Source organism: Ambystoma mexicanum, chromosome 6p (assembly GCF_040938575.1).
Source record: "Ambystoma mexicanum isolate Mex_15411 chromosome 6p, UKY_AmexF1_1, whole genome shotgun sequence".
NCBI lineage: Eukaryota > Metazoa > Chordata > Amphibia > Caudata > Ambystomatidae > Ambystoma > Ambystoma mexicanum.
The window spans coordinates 599,590,314-599,606,101 of record NC_090935.1 but is presented as its reverse complement, the minus strand read 5'-3'; the positions used below and the strand labels follow the sequence as shown (position 1 = coordinate 599,606,101).

The following is a 15,788-nucleotide window of genomic DNA, read 5'->3' as shown; positions in this document are numbered from 1 at the left end:
TAAATCCCGGTCTGACTGCTGGAGCAGACTTGCTAAAATAGGCCGGAATTTTGAAGCCAGTTCAGTTATACCCTGCTGTTGCGGCTCACTTGATGGAGAGTCTAGCAATCTAATGTGCACATTTTGGGGAGTGACCTGGCCCTTGTTTACCCAGGCTGTCGTGGAGTCCAGGGTGCCCGAACCGCCCGATACAGCAGGCACCACAGATGATTCAGTAGTAGTTGAAGCCTCATTTAAACCTCGTAAAACTCTATACAATGCTATGGTGAGTTTAATCGGTCACCTCCAGTATTCGTCCATGTGTTCCTCGGCATCTTTTAGTCGCCTGACTGCCACTTGATTGCACCTTGCTCAAGCACTTCACACTCCTTGTAAAAATCACTGCCACCACCAATCAGCTCTACTACTTCTCAAATGGAGTGTACTCTTGGCCACTCCTATGAAGCCCAGTCCAACTTCAGGATAGAAAAAGAAGCACCAAACTTGGTTCCTTTCAACAGGCCATCTCCCAGCCCAAAAAGACTGCGTTATCAGTCTGCACTCAGCTCCAGCCTCCACCGTACGTGGCGTCCTGCAGTTAGGGCACCTCGTGGTCCTGGGACTGCTGGAGAAACTGAGGGTCAACCACAAGCATCTCCGCCAGAGCCAACTCCACCATTCCAGGTCAGAGACCCGCAATGAAAGACATGAGTATTCTGATCCACGGAGTTCAGTAGTGTCCAAAACTGCAATCAGTCCCTTGAGATCACACCAACATAGGGGACTGCAGAACAGGCTAGTGGTCACAGCTCTACTGGGTAATAGGTGCTGCAAGAGCAGTGAATATACGAAGCAGTGGTGCAAGCAATGGAGAGACAGATACAGCCGCATACTCATGTGGCAAATCCACCACAGCACTTACCACAGGCCATCAGGACCGTCCCCCATGCCTTCTGCCTCCCATACCAGGAGAAATTGCCAGGCAGTCACTGCTGCGCAATCTTGCCATCGGTCACCGCCCGTCACCCAATTGTCCGTAACTCTAAGTGCCTGCTTTTATTGGTATCTTATGTAGTCACATTGAACCTGATTCTCATCTTTCAGAGACTGACATAGGAAAGGCAAATATGACAGAAACCCCTTGTAATTATATGGCCCATACTGCTTATATAATTCATATTCTTAATTAATTAAATTCAAATTAGGAACTTACCATTGTCTGTTAATTCATTCTTCTATCTTTTTAAATATTGGCTTTGAACCTCAGTTTTAGTTGCAATCCTTTTTTCTGTTCTATTCCATATCAAAATGTTGCTCCATTTGAAAACTCAATTTAAATAATTAGCCTTTGTCAGCATTAATCCTCTGTATGGCCTGTTATTGTATAAAGTTGTTGCCCTCTCTCTCACCTTGCTCGTTCCAGTCACGGTCACAGTTCTCATTTCACTAGTGTGGCTCGGAAGAAACCACTGTATATCAGCATTTTCTTTTCATGGGAACAGCCATTCAGCCCTCACCATGCATCACTTCTTCTGTTGCCTAACCACATTACTCTTGGGAAATGTAGTTTTCATCTATTCTGCTACTTATGTTAACGATGCAGTGATCTTCATAACTCTGCTGTTTAGAGAACAGTATGTGTAAAGTGAATATAATGAAGGTATCCCTACCCATTATCCATTCTAAATTAATGTATATTTTTAGAAAATTGTTCTCACACAAATATTGTTTCACAATTGGAGAACCTGATATTCCAGAATTTGCTTAGCTTATATTTTTCTGAGCGTTTCCCATTCAATATTTTAATTCAGCCCTATTTGATCACTGTGTAAGCAAAAAATAATTTTTTGTTCATATTTTGTTAACAAATCTTTGCTTCGCAGTTGGTCTAGTCCCTATTTATCGTTGTACCACACCCACTTGAATTCTTCTGCGCTATGATTTGCTTATATGAAATGTTTTACCATTTCTTAATGCCACTCTTATGTTCTAACATCCTGCTTTTTACTGGACTTTCATTTTTTCTTATATATTGCAATCCACAAGGACAATTTTATTTATTTTTTATTTATTTGCATTTTTAAAGCGCTCACACAGCACGGGGGCATCAAGGCGCTGTTACAGGAATATGTCTTAGTTGCATATTTATAACGCACTTAATACCCAGAGGTTTCTAAGCGGGGACCCGCGGATGGAACCTGTGTTGCTTTGTGTCGTCTTGTTTCCAAGGCGAACACGTTGTTGCTTGAGCTATCCTCCCGGGACAATGGATCATATATATGACTATTTTCGCATTACACATTCTTAGACCATGCAGTTTCCATTTTCTCTGTAGACCTAAATCTAGTTGATCTGTTTTTATAGTCTGTGTACACATCACACAGTTTCCACGTGGCTAATGTAAATCCCACATCTGAGGTAAATTTGGCCCTGTTGGTACTTGCTTTTTCAAATTATTTATCACTACTTTGGCTCTTATGTTGGTACTCCTTGAGATTGGTGAGGGGAACTTAAATTTACCACTATCCAAGATCTTACAATGTTCCTTAATAACATTCTTGATCTTTTATGGCATATTAGTATAGGCACCAACACACACTATTTTCTCCTTATTCTGAGTATCTTCCCTCCTCCCCCTATTGGATTCTAATATGGCCTCTTGATTAACATTCCAAGCTTTCTTGGCTACTTTCCTAAGACGTTGGTCAAAATCCCCTCTCTTGCTGTTTGGATATTAGTTGATTGGCTACTTCTTCATATATGGACTTAAACATGTTGTTTCATGCAGGTCTTAGGAACTGGCCAAATGGTAAAATACTGCTACTGTGAAAATATTACCACAAGACTGCAAAGACCCATTTTGGCTACAGTGTTTGTTTAATTTGTTTCAGTTCATCAGCACCAGAAAGCCTGGAACCTGCAAAAACCCACCCTATGCCCCCACGCCTCCAACCCCTAGTCTTCTATCTGTGCTGCCCCAGAATCAAGAACTTCCCGGTGGATGACCTCACTGAAGACTTTGCCAACCTCACATGGACCGAACACCCGCAACTGAACTGCAACTCTCTACTGGAAGCCCTCAATGCCACCCTCTCAGCCTCCATCAACCTACACTGAAACAACACACCGCCAAACTGAAACCATCCACACCCTGGTACATGCAAGTATTCAACCTCAGCAAAAGAGGTATCAGAAAACAAGCGAAAACCTGGTGCCGCTCCAGGACCGCATCCGACCTGGTGCTCCTCAAGGAACTCCGAGCAACCTGCCGACAACTAATCAACAGAGCCAAGGCCTCCTCCTATCAGAACACCATAGCAGAAGCAAAGCTGTCAAGCACTGCATCAACCCACTATCGGACCCTGTCATACTACACTCCATCGAAAAATCCACAGCCATCAACCCCTTCTTCATTGACAAAATAAGCAAGATTCACCTGCACAGATACACCAGCTCTGCATCCACCAACTCACCTCATGACCCTCCTCACGAAATTCCACACCCTAGACAACATTCAAGACACTCTCTACAGAGGACCTGATTGAAAACCTGCCCCTCTCAAAGCCACATCATATAAAGATAACATCCTCCCAGCATCCATCCCCAAAACCACACTGACCCCCTCCCCGCAGAAGCTCCCCTTTCCTACCTGGAGATCATCAACAGCTCCCTAATTCAAGGCCCCTTCCCATCAACCCTAAAGACAAATCCTCCCTCTACAAAAGAATCGAACTCCGGGTCATGACAACCTAGGTAACTATTTCCCCATCACCATCTTCTCTGCCGATGTAAGATTATTGAGAAAGCTGTAGCCGCGTAACTGCAGCAACACATCAACACCAACAATCTCCTCCAAACCTACCAATCTGGGTTCAGACCCAGATGCAGCAAGGAGACGGAAGCCATACAGGTGGTCGATGACGCCCTCAACATCCTTGACAATGGCCACCCCTGCTTCCAGGTTCTACTCCACCTCCCGGCTGCTGTCAACACAGTAGACGACCAGGCGCTCATACAGACTACATCAGAGTATGTTGATCAGTGACCTTGTCCTACACTAGTTCAAGTCCTACCTCGCTCACCACCAGCAGTTTGTTCAGATGGACTCCTCTAGATAGCCAATGATACCGGTCACCTGTAGAGTCCCGCAGGGCTGCGTCCTCTCCCCAGTGATCTTCAGTCTATACATGGCACTGCTGAGAGCCCTCCTAACCACACACATCCACATCCACCACTACGCCGGCAAAACACAGCTATGCCTCAAGATCGACTCCATCAAGGGCATCCACAGGCTCAAAACCTGCCTCTTGCAGATCCAGTCTTGGATATCAAGTGCATACTTGAAGCTCAACTCCTCCAATACTGAATTCCCACTTCTCACCAACAGGCACGAAGTGCCTTAGGCTCCACATCGACAAACACTTCTCCTTCAAGACACACTTCGTATCAGCTGTACTTCCTGCGTAATGTCAAGCCCTTCCTCCCTCTGGACAGCTTTCGATCCACCGTTCAAGCACTGGCCCTATCACACCTGGGTTGGGTCCATTACCTCCTCGAAGGCCTCTTGTCCTCCCTTGTGCCCCTGAGAAATGACCTACATGCAGCCGCATGCTTCATCAAGGGTCTACGGAGATACGACCACATCACCACGGCCGTCATCGACCTTCACTGGCTCCCACTGCATGCACAAATTCACCTTCAAGTCTTGCTGCATCATTTATAAGGCAGTCGCTCTCAAGTCACCCAGCTACTTTGTGGAGACACTCGGCATCTCCGGCAGACAGCACACCACCAGAAGCCAGAACACATGACTTGAAATACACTGCTGCAAAAAGTAAAGGACTAGAAAACAAGCCTTCTCTGCCTACGCCCCAAGACTATAAAACCTCCTCCTCCCCAGCATCAGACTCGCCCCACACTCCTACAATTCAGAAAATAAATCAAGACCCGCCTCTTCAAGGAGTCTCGCCTCCTCAACACCTAGGCCACCATGTTGCCCCCACGTCTTCACACTCGCTACACGCTGTCTGCCCATCTCCTCCCCACGGTATCCAGTTATAATATCGAAAAAAAAGTTGAATGCAAAAATGTCTAAAAAAATAATGTCGAAAAAAATTTCAAATGTTTTTTTTTATTTGTATGTTGTTTTTGGGTTTAGCTAGTAAAAATAAACCGGGGGTTCGGGGGGAACCCCCCCATTAAAAAAAAACAAAAAAGAAAAACATTAAAAAAAAAATGTTCTACATAATTTTTTTCGACATTTATGCAGTCGACATTTTCACTATAAACCCCTCCCCACCACCCTGTACAGCTATATCCTAACCCCGCTGTATATTTGTTCTGTTTTTACCTCTGACAAGCGCTCCGTTATGCATCTGTACTGTTGTACACCTCTGTAAAGTGCTCCGTTGCTTCTCAAAGCTAGGTCAGCGCTCAATAAATACCATAATAATCAAAATAATAATAATAATCAGTCTAACCACCCCCATTTCCTTCTCAATCTTCCACCAGGATTCACTGTTGGGAGAGGACCAGTTATGCTACTTTCTGATTGGGCACACTGACATACTCTGTTAATTCATGTCGGAGGTTAGCTGCCTCGCCATGATCTCTACTGCTGTTAAGACTTCTGAAGTTCCCTTGAACCTGGAGGCACTCATGCATAATGGGCTTTGGGCCAGGGATTCCCCATTGTTTTCTATTTTGTATTTGTATTAATGCACATGGCTAATACAATTAAGCCTTTTGGATTCATATCATCACACTAAGTAAGAAACAAATAAAACAAGAGATAATAAAACACAATATTAAAATCCTCATCCATCAATTCATATACTATAAATGTATCTTAGAGTTCATTAATAAGTACCTATACAGATTACATTATTCAGATAAGTATAAAACTACCATTCAAATTATAACTAGGCCCATCAGTGTTTGGGATCTACCTCCATGCCTATGTTATACTGTTTCCCCTGTCACTTATTTGCATTTTAGGAGTGTGCATTAATAACATGCCTTGTACATGGTTCCAGACATGCATTGCAGCTGCAGTGATCACAAGCGACGCTGTCGTTACAATCATAGACCAAAACTGATCAATTAATATATTATCTGGCCCAGAGGCGTTGCTAGGGGGGGGGGCTGTGGGGGCTTTAGCCCCTGGTCCTTTGGTTGTGGCTCTGGATAGAAGCTCGGGCTACAGCCAAAAGGCTATCTAGCCCCAAGTCCCAACAGCCCGACATTAGCATAGCCCCAGATCTCTTCCAGATCTGGCAACACCCCTGATTCTGGAAATGCGCAAAAACGCTCATAGCCCTTGTTCCATTCTTAAGGCAGCCACAGGAACAGTCGTGGGTAAGCTCAGAAGTGACCTAAGTATTGTTCCTTCTAGTCTATCTAGCCAGCCCATGTTATGTTCAGGAACCGTTTCTAAGCCATATAATATACATGGTACAATTGCTTTGGTATACACTTCGAATTGTCCCTCTACTGAATCTCCACCAACTCTCTTAGTAAATTCCCTCAATACCAGCCATCAGTGCATAGCTTTAGCTTTAACATAGGCATAGTATTGAGAGGATGTAGGCACACTGTAAAATGATAGCCCAAGGTAGACATAGGTTTTTACCTGCTCCAATTTTGTTTCATTAATGTGCCAGTTAAACCTGGTAGTATGCCAACCCTTACTCCGAATGAGCATAACCTTGGTCTTTGCATGATTGATCTTCAAGTGGTTCACATCCACAAACTAGGCCAGGATGTCAATGGCTCTTTGGAGGCCAAAAGGGTCCTGGTCAAGTACAACCGTGTCATCCCCATAAGTAATCCACAGTACCGCCACCCCTCCAATATGATGCGGGAACATCTGTATCGTTCTTAATTTCTCCCCATGTCAGCCACATAGAGGTTGAATAACAGTGGTGCAAGAACACCCCCCTGCTTTAGACGCCTATTGGTAGGCATTGGGGAGTAGATGTCACCATCTTGCGAACGACGGACCGTGACAGTTGTATCGGTATGTAGGGCCGTGATAAAGTACAACACATATTTATCAATACCACATCGTTCTAGTTTTGACCACACAATGTAATGGTCAACACAATCAAATGCTGTTGTGTAATCGACAAGACATTAAAAAAACGTTGCCATTACTCCCACTTAGTACATCAGCGGCTAACAAAGGTAGAGCCCACATAGCCTGTTTGGTGGAATAGCCCTTCCTAAACGCCAGCTAATGGGATATAAGCAACTGTTTCTTACTAGCTAATTTGTTCAACAATTGTAACAAAATAGTTGAAAAAACTTTGGTGCTAGTATCTAGCATGGCTAGTAGTCTATAGTTGTTAGGATCTATGCGGGAGCCATGTTTATGTGTCTGGATCAGTATTGAGTTAAGCCAACTCCAATGGAGAACTCCTAGTGTGCATATTTTGATGTACATGTCATGCAATACTCTAGCCAAAAATTGACGGTTGGACTTCAATACAACATTGGCTAACCCATCCAGCCCTGTGGCCCTAGATGCTTTTAAACTTGTCAAAATATCAAGAATGCGCTGATTTCAATATTCAGGACTGGGCCACCCAAATAAGCAAACAAGGATTTACATTTCGCAATACGTTGGTCCCAATTGGCACCTGTTACTTGGGCCTCCCAAACTAATTCTCCATTGTGGGCAGGCGGCCACTGTCCTAGAAAGAGGTCCTGTGCCAGTAAACCTGACATGGAAACTTTCTGAATGACATGCAACTTTGTGTCTACTGGGACAGTGGCCCTTGCAGGCCCCTATTTGAGATAAAATACACTGTTCTGCCTGGGGGCCTGCAGGGCTTCTGTTCCTTCTGGCACTAGGTAGCACTTGGGAACCCTGGCCTATTGGAGGTCATGGGAGTGTCTGGTCTCGAGCTCAAGTATATTTAAAAGAGCACCTCATACATCCAGCCTATTGGCCTGTTGATACTTGAAGAACTTGGGGTCACTATTGAGAAAGTACTTTGCTGAAAATTAAAATGTTTATATTCATGCAGTTGATTTTCTTTGCTGTAGGCAAGATCCAAAAATATGCTGTTTGACCTAAAGCACTTAGCACACAAAATGGAGGCCATGCTCATCACCAACAGAGGCAAGATCTCTACATTTTATTCAGTCAGAACCTCTGCAGAAAGTTTTCATTTTTTTTTTTTTTTAGATTTGTTTTTATTGAGTTTTCAAAATTGACATTGCACATGAACAGAGAAGTACAGACTGAAAATATCATTTGAAATAACAACGAATACCTGTTCAGGTCAGGTTCTTCCTGGTGTTAGGAAAGTGCAACTATAGAGCGTACATTAACAGAAGAACATAGGGGAACCAACAATATACACAAATACGTCATCTCTTTTCCCCCAACAAATGTAGTGTCAATACCCCCTTCCCCCTCCCCCCTGGAATGGAAGACTGGTCATTTGGTGATTTTTGCATCGTTGGTCAAGGTGTATGTTGTGGGTCAGGGCTAGGTCATTTGAGTTCTACTGTGGGGGCGTCCATGAGGGGGGTGTGGTTACAGGCCTGGGATGGCTGCGTCTAGTGGGATGGGGGAAGATCTGTGGCAAAGTGGCGGTGGGGTCGTCCCTAGAGGAGGAGGACGGTCTGGTCCGGCCTCTTCAGGGCAGAGAGCCGTCTTCGCTATGGGTTGGTTCTGCAGTGGACGTGTGTGCGCTTAGAACGTTTTCGTTTTTAATGTATTTTATCACCTGTACAATCTCCAACCTCTGGTCGTACAAGTAACAAAAATGATTTACTGGGACACGCACCCTAAGATCATATCCGATCACCTTATAAGGGTTAAGGTCGAGACTGGTTGCTTGTCGAATAGCATTTTACATTTACGGTACTGTGCATGGTACACAGAGTAATCTAGAACAAAGGCCCTACATATCTCAGATCCATGGTGATCAGTAATTTGATGCCAAGGTTACCTAGATCAGGAATGACCCATAAGTTAGTGGCTCCTATTTCTATCTCCATCATTATATATGTCATTTTCATTTTTAAGAATATCCCAGATTGTTGGTTGGCAGTCCTGTAGAGAAGTGCTTTTTCTTATTTGTCACCATAAGCCGTAGCTCCTTGTGTGCTACCAGATGCTGAGGGTCCTGCCGAGTTCACAGGAAAGCCCTGTGGTTTCTTTGTGTTGGAGAAGCTGAGCCAAAAAGGCACAGTACTCTGCTGACTTTGAATACCTGCGGTTGCCAGAGCCGCAGTAAACCCTCATTTTGGAGACAGGGCAGTGCCAGATTCATGATCTGGCTAGAGAACAAAAACAAAGATGGCAGATGCCAGTTATATCAGGTGAACTCTGAACGCACCTGAACCTGAGATGTGCTGAGAATCGAGAAAGCACTTGAACAAGAGAAGTGCTGAAAATCCTTAGAATACTTGAATCTGGGAACTGTTGAGCACCGTGAGAGCACTGAATTCTGAGAGAAGCTGAACACTAAACAATCAATGTTGGGCTTAATTGGTCCCAAGACTATTTGTAAAAATATTGGTTACAATGGAAAGGACGAGAGAGTCTCCAGCCTAAAGTACCAATTCCAAAATGAGAGCATTGCGAGAGGAAGGAGAGATGGAAGCCCAATGTTTATAAGCGTTGAACACGGACAAAGTAAACCAAATGGCACAGGCATTGTAAAGTAAACCAAACGGCACAAGATCATGAAGCAAGACACTTTGAAATCACATTCCACTTGAAAGAAATTGATAGATAATAAAAACTGCAAACATAATGACAAGACCCGGGAAAGGGAAGGCCGTTATTACATATTTGCACCTGGGAAAGGCAGATTGACCAATAACAATCTGCCTTTCCTCGGTGCGATTGTGCTTTCACCGCCTGCACCCGCGGCATAAAAATAGAAAAGGGACTAGGCCCCTTTTCAAATGAGAACGGCCATTTTGGAACATATTCTGTATGGCCACTGTCATTCGAAAAAAGCCACCTAGTCCCTTTTACATTTTAATGGCGGCAGCCATTTTCTTTTCTCCAACAGGAGATGGCCTCGTGCTGAGCTGATCTCTGGTCGCTCTGGTCGGACAATAAAAAAGAAAACCACCCCACCTAGTAAATCTTTAAATCATGGGGTGCAAATGGCTTTAATGCCCATGGCACGGAGGGGTTGTTGACATGGCTGGTAACGGCCCACAGAACTTGCCCAGGCCTTCGCTTCGCTTGTGCCTATCTTGGCGAGGGCTGGCCTTTTCAGCCCTCACTGCCTGAGGTGAATGCTATAGACTAAGGGTAGAATAAAAAAAGTAAAATAAAAGCCTTCTCACTTGAAAATGTCTCACTAAATATTTGATTATCCACACTCAGCTACATCGTCCTCTGAAGTGACTTTAGTGTGGCATTCCCTAAGTAGCCTGACACATCATGTGCAGATTGTACAGCATGCCGAGAGAATAAACCATTGTTACCAGAAGGTTTTTGGGGCCATAAAAGGATGTGTGGGAGCGTGAGTTTGTAGAATATATTTCCCATGAAACAACCTCATTTATCTGTTTGTCACACAGTAATTAGCCATGACTTGCTTTAAATTATTCACGAACGACAGTATTCTTGATTGTAATTGCACTTGTATTGATCACTTTCACATGCCTGCCTTAAAGCTTTGATCAACTTTGTCTTTTATCATAATTCATGAACTTGCATGACTGGTGCAGCCCATGCTACTTCAGGTCATGGATCAGAGAGGCAGCTGAAGAGGTGGATTTGTCAACAATGAGGCTTTTGTCCTAGACTTTAGTTATCAGGGTCTGTTTACAGGGTCATCTGTGTCGATGGAAGCCTGACAACTACAAGAACAACAGCACCTCCTATGCTTTTGTACTAGCTTGCATTTGCAAAAGGCTGCCCAGTTTGGCACCAAACAAAGCGTCACCCGAATCTGCTCTGCGCGTTATCTTCCAGGTTTATCTCCACCTAAGGGGTTCAAAGGAAAATAGAACAACCCCGCTGTTAGATTCTGGTGCTTACAAAACATTCTCAATCATTGTGTAATTGGTTGGTTCCTCAAGTGGCATGAAAAGTATGGAGGAATGGAACAGTAACTGAGGTTGTACATGACCTACAATAGTCAAAATCATTCTAGAAATGCTGCTTTGAATTTGATATTCCTACATATTTAAGGTGTTCATTAATCGGGATATTCTACTTTTCACAACAACACTGAACACATTGCGCGGTTGATCTCATTGGGAAAAAATGGAGGAAAGATGCACTGGCGTTTTATTTTTACAATCATTTTATTATAGTGAAAACTTTGTTCACATATAACCGCAGTTAACTAGAACCTGCAACATTTGACTTCAAATTCTTACTCAAATGTACTAATTGCCACCCCATGCTGCACACCCCAGTGCTATATTTTTATACCCAAATAATAGTGTATCTTTGATCTATCACGAGACTTCCTGTGCTAACATGCCTATTTATTCACCAAGCTATGTTGAAATATAATAGTTCCACATATAATAACAGACAATTTTTTAATTCTACATTTCGTTCTACAAAATCCAAAATTAGAATGGTTGGTGTGTGGGTAAATGCCACATATGTGTGATAAGCAACCGGTAAAGTGTGGAAGAGAATTGGCAGGTCTCATATAGCCTTGATGCTCACACTCTATAGAAGGGGCCAGAACAGAGAACAGGCACAAACTGGACAAGCCAATGGAGAGGTGTTTTATCAATTTAAATTTTGGGAAAGTTGAAAGGGATAGAATGAAAAGTGTGGTAATGGGGCAAACGTGTTTCATTCTATCTGAAATGTGCAGAATCTACGCTTCAACTGTAAGAGGCGAGGGACAACCAGTGTCGACTCTTTTATAATGAGTGATGAGGCACCAAACCACCACCCATTAGGGGGGAGCAAAGCCAGCTATGTGAAAAACCGAGTATCCCTTAGCTGCTGAGCTCTGCTGGCTGCTTCTGAGAGCATGCTCTTGGGCTGGCTTTTGTGTTTATAGAAAGTGGTTTCCCTTTCAAAAGTACAGTTCCTCAGTGTGCGTGCCCAAAGGCTATGAGAATGTTGGCCACGGTCAAACATGGCCTATTGGAGATGCAGGTCGTGAAACGTATATGGCAAAGGGGCACTCCTGTGCCTCCCCACACAAGATCAAGACCTAGGGCACTGAGATGGAGGTATTTTGGCCCCACATTGCATGTGCATAAACCAGGAAGCGCTCTCTCTCTGCTTCCTGGTTCCTGTTTGCATGCTGCGTTTGAGCTTGAGGGCCATTATGGGAGGCGGCATAAGGCGTCCCGACCCGGGATGCATGCAAACAAATAAGTCTGCATGTTTGTAGGCATCCATGCCTCACATGTAAAATATGAATGTAATGCATGTTGCATGGGTGCGCGCGTGAATGAGCTATTGTGTATGATGTACCATCATGGCAACCTGTTAGACAATGCTCCGGAAAATGCTAATTTGCACTGTTGGTGACTTGGCAGGTATTGCATTTTCTTTTGTATGTCACCCTACAAAACCGCTTTTAAACTGTGTTAATTTTTACACAATGTTTACAGAAAGTGTGTTGTAGAAATTCTCAATTTTAACCCATTATTTTAAAAACAATTTTTTGAAGTAGACCCACCGAACCTCACTTGGTTGGACCAGGCTCCACACTCTACGCAGGCGCCCTTGCATATTGATTGGCAGTGTTAACTGGGAGTTTTGTAAGGAGGATATTGCAGTAGTCTAATCTGGATGATGTCTTTAATTATTGGTGATTTATACTGCGCATACTCAATTTCAGTGTATGTCTATTATCTTGGTGCTAGCGATGCAATGTTTATTCTGAATGAGACTGTACTTCGTGAGTATAAAGGAGCTAGTTAATCTTGGTAAAGCCAGGTTTTTTACAGCTTAATGAAGTCATTCAGAGCGTTCATTTATCTTAATGTGAAGGGCAGCAAATGCCATGGCCTTGTTTCTTAACAAGAACATCTGCTTCTGCCCAAGCATTGGCAGTGGTACAGAGGTATTTGTAACAGTTTATCAGTGGATCAGTGAATGCCATGATATTGAATAGCCTAATTTAGTTTGTTTGCCTGGAAGAGGATTGGTCTGGTGCCAAAGATTGCTTCATATACTGGACACAGCACTTTGACTTCAACTCTCGCTTTCATTGAAAGTCATTGCTATTTTTGAAAAGCCAGGAACATATAATCTTTCGATTATGTAGCAGGTGGGCAGCAAGATTTTGGACTCTTTGAAGTTTACGCAGGCCAGAATCTGGAAGACTGGAAGAATTATCATAGTCAGTTCAGGGAGAAATCAAGGCTTTGACCATCAGGATTCTTGCATTTTCTGTGGAGTAGTTTAAGTCTTTTCATAATAATCTAATTTTGCAGAAACTCTTTTGAGGTACAGCTGATATGTTTGAATTCCTTCATAGGTTCCGGGTAGGTGCCCGTACGCATGGATCAGTACGCTTTGTACCATAGTTTTGAATCTCCTTTAATCGGTAGAACCTCTGTTTTATTACAATTCATCTTTAAATGATTTAGGCACAACAATAGATCAGTGTCACTCATGCAGGATTTTAACTTTTATTCTGTCTCATCACTACTAAAATCCATACAAATGATCAGCTAAGAGTTGTCTACACCGCTGAAAAACAGACCAAATGACTGAATCCGATCTGCTAATGGATGTACATAGAGGTTCAAGAATAGTAGTAATAAGACTGAACTCTTACAGACTCAATAATAAGAAAAAAATAAGACTGAACTTAGCTAACGTATTCAAATAAGAGTCACACAAGACATTCAGGTCACGTACAATAGGCAGCCCCAGAGTTTTGAGTAGGAGGGATAAAGTAACATCAATAATGTTATCAAATTTACTGCAATGCAATTGCTTCAAAGAGGCCCACCTGCAGCTGAGCAGTGAGGAACAGACACAAAACACCAGACAGGATGAGAGGAGTAAATATTGCCCACAGCCTTGTAACATGCAGAGCAGAAATGCCAAAAAAAGGAGATGGTGAAGTGTCAGAGAGCATGTAAATAAGTGTGGTAACTGGCAACAGGTAAGGAGTACAGCACATAATTTTAAGGAACAAATATAAGTGCATGGTATGGAATTGAAATGATTCTCGGACAGCTAGGCATAGCATGCCCCTCAGAAGTAGTTCAGGGACCAGATATTCAAGGCCATAACAGCCAAACCGGATGTCGAAGTCTTACTTCAAGAATAGGGGTTTGAGCAGTTTTTGAAATTTGAAGTGATTGTCCTCACTATAGAGGGACAGAGCAAGATTGCTCTGCAAAATGGATCCAGAGCAGCATTTATTCTTCCTCCATACAACATTTTCTTGGCTATGGACCGCTCTAGGATGTTGGAGTTTGCTGATCTCGGAGGACTGGATGGTTAATGTTTCAAGATTGTATTCTGATGCTGGATAGGACATAACCCTCCTTAGCCCTGCAACAAGCTCTATGGGTCAGTCAGAGTGTGTTGAATTCAATTCATGAATCTGCCAGGAGTGAGGAAAGGGATTTAAGCACCACGGGAGTGGATTTGGGTCTATGGTTTTGAGGCCTAGGATGATGATGCTGCTTCAGTCTTTGGAAGTTGAATAGGATGAATCAAGTATTCAGAGTCTACGATATATATTATTACAGTAGACTAACCTGGAAAGCACTGTGACCATGGTGACATCAGCTTTGTGGGCTATGTTTAAAAAGGGCAGGATTCTCTCCGTAAGTGTAGATCATAGTGAGATCTTGGATGTGAGGGGGATATCTCAGGAAGCAAGACAACGCAGCGCAACACAGGTTTGAATCCTAATCCTGTGCTTAGAAACCAATCTCTGGTATTACGCACGTTATAAAAGCACAGTTATAATAATATTGCCCGAAGGTAAGTTGGCCCTCAGAAAAATAAGGAATCCAAGGTTTCTTGCAGATGCCACAGGGATGGGAGGATTGCCCATACCACGAGACCAAGTGGAGGGAAGGAAACGCCCAAAGCCATGGTCTCAATATTGGTTAGCTTAATGCAGAGGCTATTGTCAATCCTCCAGTACTGTACTAGAGGGAGACACGTGGAGATGGAGTTAAGGGTGGAGAAGGGACTGTCAAGTTTGAACATTGCCTGGTATGTGTCATGCCCTGAGAAAGGGATGAAAAGGTCTGCATGTGACTTGTTTTCGGCATTAAAAGAACAGGGTGATAGTGTTTACCTTTGAGGCACTCCACATTTCGTTGTCACAGTTTTTGCTTGAGATTCTCTGTTATTCAGAAAAGAAGCAACGCATTTGGGGCATATTCTTCAATGGGCGTAGAGGATTGCAGCTGTTTAAGTAGTCAGCTTACTGATTCAGCACATCAATGGCTACTTACATGTTGAACGAGGATGAAATGGGTGCTCATGGAGATGTGGCTAAATGTGGGCCGTCTTTAAAGGGAGAGGGAAACTCCCATGTTAATAGGAACTATTGATGAGGGTAGTGAGTGCAGAGGAGAGGGTAGTAGATTTCTCTTTAAGAGTAATGGTAGGAGAGAGAAGGGCTTGTTCTGAAAAGGCATTCATTTTTTTTAAATACAAATTTGAGAAGCGACAACAGATTTATGGACTTGAAAGCAGAGAAGATCAAGTTGGTTTTGCTTCTGTTGGGGTGTGTGATAGATTTGGATTTTTTGCTGATAAAGAATTGGATATTGATGATCGTATCTTGGAAGAACGATGAGAGGATATCACACAGTTCAGTGAGTCAGTTGCACATTCACTTGTTTCTTCCTTGAAAATATGAGGT

At 43.2% G+C, this 15,788-nt stretch overlaps 1 protein-coding gene across 2 annotated transcripts in view; it reads left to right on the top strand.

Annotated features, from left to right (window-relative positions):
- Positions 1-15,788, top strand: part of PDE8B (phosphodiesterase 8B) — a 1,197,077-nt gene that overhangs the window by 39,719 nt on the left and 1,141,570 nt on the right. The gene's annotated exons all lie outside the window — the stretch shown is intronic.